At 35.3% G+C, this 8,781-nt stretch overlaps 1 long non-coding RNA gene across 2 annotated transcripts; it reads left to right on the top strand.

The window, feature by feature from the left end:
• The first annotated feature begins 452 nt into the window (after positions 1-452).
• Positions 453-2,815, top strand: LOC137039609 (uncharacterized). Of its 2 annotated transcripts, XR_010897724.1 has the most exons (4): positions 453-890; positions 1,416-1,590; positions 2,179-2,338; positions 2,508-2,815. It is a non-coding gene; the product is annotated as an uncharacterized lncRNA (long non-coding RNA). The 2 variants fall into 2 exon arrangements; XR_010897723.1 differs by having other exon boundaries at positions 453-1,590.
• The last annotated feature ends 5,966 nt before the right edge of the window (positions 2,816-8,781 follow it).

The raw sequence follows: 8,781 nt of genomic DNA, 5'->3' as shown, positions 1-8,781 counted from the left end.
TCATTTGAATAAACGACTCAATGACTCGCTTATGAAGACGATCACTTGCTGCCCCCTATTGGCGGTTATGTTTAAAAGTATGATTGCATGTTTTTATTTAGAACATCAATCTTATAAAATTATTTATTGCAGCTGTATTTTTTGCAGTTTAAATTATTTAATTTGATTGGTAACAGCCTATAGTGTTTTTACTATTGTAACTTAATTTATTAATCACATGTAAAAATCAAATGTAAAAATTTAATATGAAAGATGATGCATATCTTTTATTTATGGCCTTAACATTAAAATTAAATAACGCCCTGGGCTGAATATCACAAATATTTTGATTTAAGTCAGCCTATGTAAAAGCTGACAGAACACTGATGAGAATATTACTACACAATCAATATATGTATACCACCCCAACCCCCACACACACACATTGTACAGTACATACAATTTGCTATGTACTCTACACTGTAAGCAATTGCTGTAAATTTACAGCCAATTTTCAACACTAAAATGCCGTTTTCTTGTTAAACAGTTTAATACTGTAGTTAGCAATGCATTGTGGGCTGCTTAATTTGGAGGAACAGGAAAGAGGCCCTAAACAGTATGCTAATGTTTTAAATTACAGTACACGACAGTATTTTTTGGAAACTGAGTGTTGACTGTGGAGTTTGGAGTACGTTCAGAAGTTTGATACAACAAATCGAGGCTACTGCTTTTGGACAATTTTCTTTAATAAAACCTAGAAATAATTTGCCATTAACTCCTGGGGAGACTTCAGGAAACATTATTTGGATAGGAGATTTTCCAGAAGAGGACACACAGTTTAGAGGACGTGCTGCATATCATCGAGTGTTCTTCATCAACCTCTATCGGGTCTTGCATCTACAAAATAAACGGTAATTGAATTTTTTTTTCATTTCGCAAATAATTTTTGATATCAAACTGATGCTCAGGAGCTTATCTTGCTTGGTATTTGAACATTTCATTTAACAGTGAGGCTCAGATTTGAATAGCCAAAACAATATTACTTTTGGGTGTTTTTTTGTTTAAATTTGGTAACATTTGCAGTAGAACTCCCCCAATATCTGTAAAAAATAAAATTGCTACCCATAATTTTTTGATTGCCAAATCTATTTAGCAGTTTGACTGTAGGTACTTAGCCTACCTCATTTGCCTGTAGGTTGCTCTCACCTAGTGTTTACTAATTATTGACCTTTTATAATTTTTCTTCTTAAAAATCTTACCATGGTAAGAATAATGTATTTGTTCCCTACAGGTGTCTGCTACTTCAGCTGACATTGAGACAATTTAGTCTTCCTGCAAGTCCTAGTCTGATACTGCCTAGTATATTTCATTTAGATTCATTGATAGACACATTGTATATCATTTACACAAGGTAATATGTATGCTTTGACTTGAAGTTTCAGGTGCAACTGGGCAAGTCCCAGTTAAAGGTTGGATAATCATCTTTGAGGACCGTGTAATCTCTTAGGGCATCACACCAACATTTGCAATGGGGCTTGCTGCTGTATTTGCAACTACATTCAACCTTCAGTTTCAAGATGAGGGACCCTGCACTCTGGAATTCATTTAGAGGTAAAAACTCTTCATTACTTGTCATCATTATCTGGATACATACAATTAAATTAATTTGTTTGTATTTTTTTCCGCATAAAATGGTATTAGTACTGTACATTTCAAGCCACACATATGGTATTTTGCTTGACTATACAGGCTTTATATACTAAATTGTAATAATTAAAAAATATATATGTATGTATATAATTTTTTTAACTAAATATCCAAATAAATGTAATTACTAAATTAAATTAACTATTATAAACTAAATTACTGATCTGCCCACATTGTCGCTATATGATATTTGAAATGAGCTGATGACATCACTTTTTTTCTCCAGAGTGGCTGTACAGCCGAATCAAATTCTGTTGCATTATTTTCATGTTTAACACTGTGTAACTGCTTTGAAATAATCTGCATTGCAAAAAGCGCTATAGAAATAAATTGACTTGACTTTAATATAATTTAATTTGATGTCACTTTTATATGTCATTCAAGTCCACTCTATTTGTGCAATGAAGAAAGACAAAAAAACAAAACAATTCATTGCATTTAACTGAAAGCATGTTGTTGCAACACTCTGATCTTAGACTATTTTGATTTCAGGTGCTTTGTTGGTATAAATCCAGAGAAAGGGACAAAGGCCAAAAGGGGCAAGGTTGTCTCCAAGAAGAACGGTATGATCGTCCAGAAGAAGTCTTTTGAGACACGTCGCCATGCTACTGAAGAATCTCCTTGACTTTTAATGGAACTTTGATATAAACCGGTGAGCTCTTTAATCTCGCTCTCTTTATTTTGACAGTCTGGCATTACCACATTAAACCACAAGAGAACTGGTATTATTAACTTTTGTAAGCATTCGGTTGGAGTGTATACTGTACGTTCGTGATTTTACAGTTTATTTATTATTATGATTGTTTGTTGTTGTTTGACAGTGACAACACTGGAATAATACTGCAGAGAGGAACAGCGGCTACCAAAGTGATGGACATCTCTCCTGGATCCATATAAACTAAGATGTAAATACACAAGCTACCTCAAATGACTATTTTAAGCGGTAAAAATACAAGCCTACCTAACAGGACAATTTAAAGAGTAACCTGAAATGAAATTAACCCTAAAATGTTTTAATTGATGCATATTATTGATGCCTACTCTCAAAATGTTGTACTGTACTTTGTAGGTCTTCAAACTTATGTGTTAAATTAAACTAGGTTTTATTTAAAGGACAACTCTGGTGAGAAATGAACCTAGGGGCAATTAACAGATGGTTACAGAGTAGATCGTTCTCTGGGATGCGTTTTCTTGATAATCGAATGTAAAGAGTTTTATCTTTAAAAACAGATTAGCTTATAACACTTGTCTATGGGGCACAGAGTAGTGAAATTAAATCGCTAGTTAATACCACTAACAAGGCTCAAAATAGCCTCACACTAACACAGTAGCATAATGAGGGTCCCAACATGCAAACCGAAGCATTGAGAACTTTGTAAGAGTACAAACAGTTTAATAAGAAGACACTTTATAAACATAGTGCCTTTCGCGTTCATGGACAGGCGCCGTCTTGGAAAACAATCTCGACTCATCGAGCCCGAGCGCTCTGCTAAGTGATGAACTGTGACTTGGAATCTCATATGGTCCGTTGTTTCTGGAAGAAAACACTGAACACAACAGAGAAAATAAATAAATAAAACTAAAAATGTCCATGTTATTACATTTCACAAACTTAATTCCTATCGACCAGCTCACTTAAAACAGCGCTCGTGGATCGATTAGTCGAGCCTGTTTTCCAAGATGGTGCCTGTCCGTGAACGCGTAAGGCACTATGTTTATAACTTATCTTCTTATTAAACTGTTTGTACTCTTACAAAGTTCTCAATGCTTCGGTTTGCATGTAGGGACCCTTATTATGCTACCGTGTTAGTGTGAGGCTATTTTGAGCCTTGTTAGTGGTATTAACTAGCGATTTAATTTTACCACCCTGTGTCTACCCTGTGCCCCATAGACAAGCATTATAAGCTAATCTGTGTTTAGAGATAAAACTCTTTACATTCGATTATCAAGAAAACGCATCCCAGAGAACGATCTACTCGGTAACCATCTGTTAATTACCCCTAGGTTCATTTCTCACCGGAGTTGTCCTTTAACTAGGTTTTTCCCTTCATGTTTGGTAAGGGTTAGGGGCAGTCTCTGAGCAATTTAAGAATTTAAAGGGTTAGTTCACACAAAAATGAAAATTAGCCCATGATTTCCTACCCTCAAGTCATCCTATGTGTATATGACATTATTCTTTCAGACGAATACAGTCAGAGTTATATTAATAAATGTCCTAGCTCTTCCAAGCTTTATAACGGCAGTGATTGTTGTTCTGTTTTTTTAAGTCCATAAAAGTGCACATATACATCATATAACTGCTCCACACGGCTCCGGCGGATTAAAAAGGGCCTTCTTAAAGGGGGGGTCAAATGCTGTTTCATGCATACTGATCTTTTTACACTGTTAAAGACATGGAATCCCATACTAAACATAGACAAAGTTTCAAAAGTTAAGGTGGACGTTTGATGGGAGTATTTCTTTGTCAAAAATACTACTTCCGGTTAGTCATAAGTTTCGGCAAGTTTTTTGAGATCATGCGTTCCCATTGACGTTAGTGGGGGCGGAATTTCCTTGTATGGGCCTTACGGACAATTCTACCGGAAGCGCGTGAGAGAGAGCGAGGGAGAGAGCGAAAGCAACAGGCTACGCCCATCAAAGCGCTGGCTTGTAGGATGCTAAACAGGTGATATAACCAGTAGCTACTGACTTACCCACTGATAGGCCGGCGGTCGATCTGTATTAGCACTTTCCTCACGCGACGGGCGAATCACTTTCCTCACAGAGCGACTCACTTTCCTCACGCGGCAGGCGAATCACTTTCCTCACTGAGCGAATCACTTTCCTCACCGAGCGACTCACTTTCCTCACGCGGCGGGCGAATCACTTTCCTCACTGAGCGAATCACTTTCCTCACTGAGCGACTCACTTTCCTCACAGAGCGACTCACTTTCCTCACGCGGCGGGCGAATCACTTTCCTCACGCGGCGGGCGAATCACTTTCCTCACTGAGCGAATCACTTTCCTCACTGAGCGAATCACTTTCCTCACAGAGCGAATCACTTTCCTCACAGAGCGAATCACTTTCCTCACAGAGCGAATCACTTTCCTCACAGAGCGAATCACTTTCCTCACAGAGCGAATCACTTTCCTCACAGAGCGAATCACTTTCCTCACGCGGCGGGTGAATCACTTTCCTCACTGAGCGAATCACTTTCCTCACAGAGCGAATCACTTTCCTCACAGAGCGAATCACTTTCCTCACAGAGCGACTCACTTTCCTCACTGCAGCGCGCTGCTGCACACGTCATTATTTAGCTCCACTCACACGACACGCCCCCACCCGCTCGGCTTTTTTCGGAAAGACTCGGAACAGCGCATCTTTCTTATATAATTATAAAAAAAATAAAGACTTTTCGGAGATATGCAGGATGCAATGCTACTCTATAGGTACTCAAGATTGACATGACACTGACTGAAACTGAGTGTTTCACCCCCCCTTTAAGTGAATGATTGCGTTTGTGTCAGAAAAATATCCATATTTAAAATTTTATAAAGTAAATTATCTAGCATCAGGCTAATCACCGTTCTTATTCAGCTTATGAAAAAAGTGTAGCGCCTCTCGCAGTTCAAAACGCTTGCGCTACGTCTGACATTGCACACCAGTTATGCACGTCAGACGTAGTGTAAGCATTTTGAAATAAAAAGAAGAATCTAAAAGAAGAATGTCATATATACTGACTTGAAGGTTAGTAAATCATGGGCTGGGTAAACTAACTCTTCAAGTTTATTGCCATAGTCTAAAACAGATAGGCCTACTACTCTTTTTGCTACTAGAAATCTCGTAGAAATGCCCAACAGGATTTTGTTTTATTTTAGTTTTTTCCATTTTTTGTATTCATGCTAAAATTGACATTGCTCTTTGGAATAAAGGTATTTGATTTTGAAGTTATTGCTTATTTTCCATAATATTCACAATAATGCATATCTTAAGCAATTGCCTATAGCCCTGAGAATACTGAAGTTAATTGCAATTAATATTGATTGCAATGAAGACTGATATTTTAGGAAACTGCTAAATTTATTGTGTTTCTAATACAGTAAAAAATAAAAAACTTATTTAAAAAATGCAACATATTTCTGTGATTATTTGAAAATTATAATATATATTTATATATTGAAAATATATTGTTTAGGTTGTTACTTTAATTCTCACAGTTTACTGTATTAGACTGTGAAATCATTTAACAGTGTGACTACAGACATATACAGCATTTCTGGTTTACAGACTACTACTGTAAAGTCATTTTACATATGAATACCGTAAAAATAACGGTATACTGCTGGCGTCTCTGCTGCCAGCTCTTTACTGTAAATTATAAAAATACAGAAATATACCGTTTTTCTAGTTTACAGACTACTACCGTAAAATCATTTTACATATGAATACCGTAAAAATAACGGTATACTGCTGGCGTCTCTGCTGCCAGCTCTTTACTGTAAATTATAAAAATACAGAAATATACCGTTTTTCTAGTTTACAGACTACTACCGTAAAATCATTTTACATATGAATACCGTAAAAATAACGGTATACTGCTGGCGTCTCTGCTGCCAGCTCTTTACTGTTATTTTACAGGGAAATTTTTTACAGTGTACCTATGTACCTACCTCTATGTATCTAATCAATATCAAATCAAATTGTGAAATTTGTGACAATGCCCAGCGCTTTAGTCTAAATTGTTTTTTTACTTGAAGCAAATGTTATCTTTTACCTTTATTTTCTTGTCAGAGTGCACCAAAATGTTATAATGTTATGATTTAGGCTGTAGACATAACCTGTTTATTTTCTTAATACCAAACCAAACAAAATTTGCCCTGGCAGTGGCAAATAGTATTGGTTTTATATTTAATTTGATTAAATTAATGTTTAATTTGATATTTACAAGAAATATTGTAACTGTTACTAACTTTTAACTGCTGTAAAAAGCACCTTATTTGTTTAAAGTGTTTGCAAACCAATGTTATTGCACTTTTGTTCATTTTGTATTCATTATTGAATGTTGCGCATACTGCAATTAATCATGATTAATCACAGTTAAACATTTGAATCATTGCCCAGCACTATATATATAAGTAAAACAAAATTATTATTATTTTTATTTAAAAATTATTATTTTTTTAAAATATGATTCATTTTGTTCCATCATTTCATTAACAGTGAGCATAAAAATAATTTATATCCAAAGCAAAGTGTCGAAGTCAGCACAATGAAGTAAAAGGTAAAATATAAGGCTACAATGTGTCAAGGTGATTGGATGATGAAGTGTGAAGGGCAGAGAGACTTTTGCCAGTGGACATGGATGTGAATATTTATATCTCACCAATAATATTAGTTATGCATCAATCCTAAGGATGCTTGACAAAATTTTGGCAAGCGGGTTTGAGGACAATGCTTGGTTTTGTGATTTTCTGAGAAGCAACAGCCACCTGAGGCCAGTTCTACAAGAGATTACTGCTCATTTCTCTGAAACAATTGAGGAATCATCCCTGGAATCATGTTTTGATAATGATGGATTATCAGATCATCAGTCCTCAGAAATGTTTCTTACCCATCTCGTCCTGATCATTGACTGGAAGGCTGGTAAAATCTAAAATATTAAACATGACAAATGTTTGGTCAAGGTTGGGGGACCGCAAAGATGAAGAATCTTAATATTTTTGCTTTCAGTTCTATTTGCATCATATTCCCAGCTAACAAAAATATGTTCCAGGAAACTTTTGATCATTTTCCCATTAGGTTGTGAAAACATTTATTCTGAATGTTTTCAGAACGTTCAAAATATCCAGTTTTTATTTTTATTTTTATGTTTTATGTTTTAATTAGGTATTTTCATGAATAATTTTTATTTTTATTTTATTTTTATTTTTATTTTTTACCTCTGTGTACAACAGGTCATCACTTAATCACATTAATCAGTATCAAATTTGCATCTCTCTCCCTAATTTTCCTCCATTTCATGCCAGGTGGAATTTATAAGGCTATTTTGGCCAACATTTTTCTGACTAGGTGTTAGAATTGAGTATTGCTAAATATGAGCATTTCAGGATACAGTGGCTCTAAATTGAATTGGACTACATTAAGTAACAAAACATCAACTATAAGACATTGGGAAATAAATCATAATAATATTACATAATTATCTTTATAAACCCATTTAACTATTTAAGGTTCCAATTTTGATTCTTTTTAACAATTCTATTAACATACCTTTAACCTGTTATCTGTCACTGGCCCACCGATGGGCCCATCTGCCACTGCATGTTTATATTCCAAAGCATTCTTGAATGGCAACCATTTAAGTTTGGATAGTGAATTTTCATGTATATTTTAGAAATGGGGGTGACAGTTAACAGGTTAATTAATTCAAATGAACAAATTATCATTTGAGTGCTGCATTTAACATCTAACCCTAACTTTTAGACATATGCAACTCCTCTGGTTGTACTCACACTTTTTTGTGCATTTGTTATTTGAATTAGCACTAAATATAAAATGGAAAAAAGCACAGGCAGCCAATACTAATCGGAAACTAGTGGTTCTGTGCCTAAATAAAATGTATTAAAGATTTATTCAAAAGTAAACATTTGAGAAAGGAAATATTTCACTCAGTGTGTACACTTTTATAATAAAAGCTAAAATGGTCCCTGTATGACACTGTTCTGTGATCACAAAATAAAGTCTTTGTTGTTTTGCCTTTTTCTCTCTGTATCCACAAGCTCCATTCTTTTATATGGCAGAAAATGTGGATAAATTGCTATTGTGTTGGAATTTTTAGATTTTGATTAGATTAAAGTCACATTAATTGTGTTCAAGTGTCAAAATAACAATACATTTTTTCAAGGGTGCATATTTGTGTACTATCTACCCATGTAATCAACCTTTGGAATTGACTTGTCTTAACTGTGAATGAGTTAGACCACTGAGTAGCCCATTTTCAACCCATGTACTAATTTTCCATTAGTGAACCATCTAGGTCCCACATGGGGAGCCCATCTGGGTTTGCCCATGTGGGACCTACTTGGTTCACCCAAGTGGGCCCCAGATAAGATGCC

The sequence above is a fragment of the Pseudorasbora parva genome, chromosome 14 (genome assembly GCF_024679245.1).
Source record: "Pseudorasbora parva isolate DD20220531a chromosome 14, ASM2467924v1, whole genome shotgun sequence".
NCBI lineage: Eukaryota > Metazoa > Chordata > Actinopteri > Cypriniformes > Gobionidae > Pseudorasbora > Pseudorasbora parva.
Note: the sequence above shows the minus strand (reverse complement) of the source record. Positions and strands in the feature narration are given on the sequence as shown.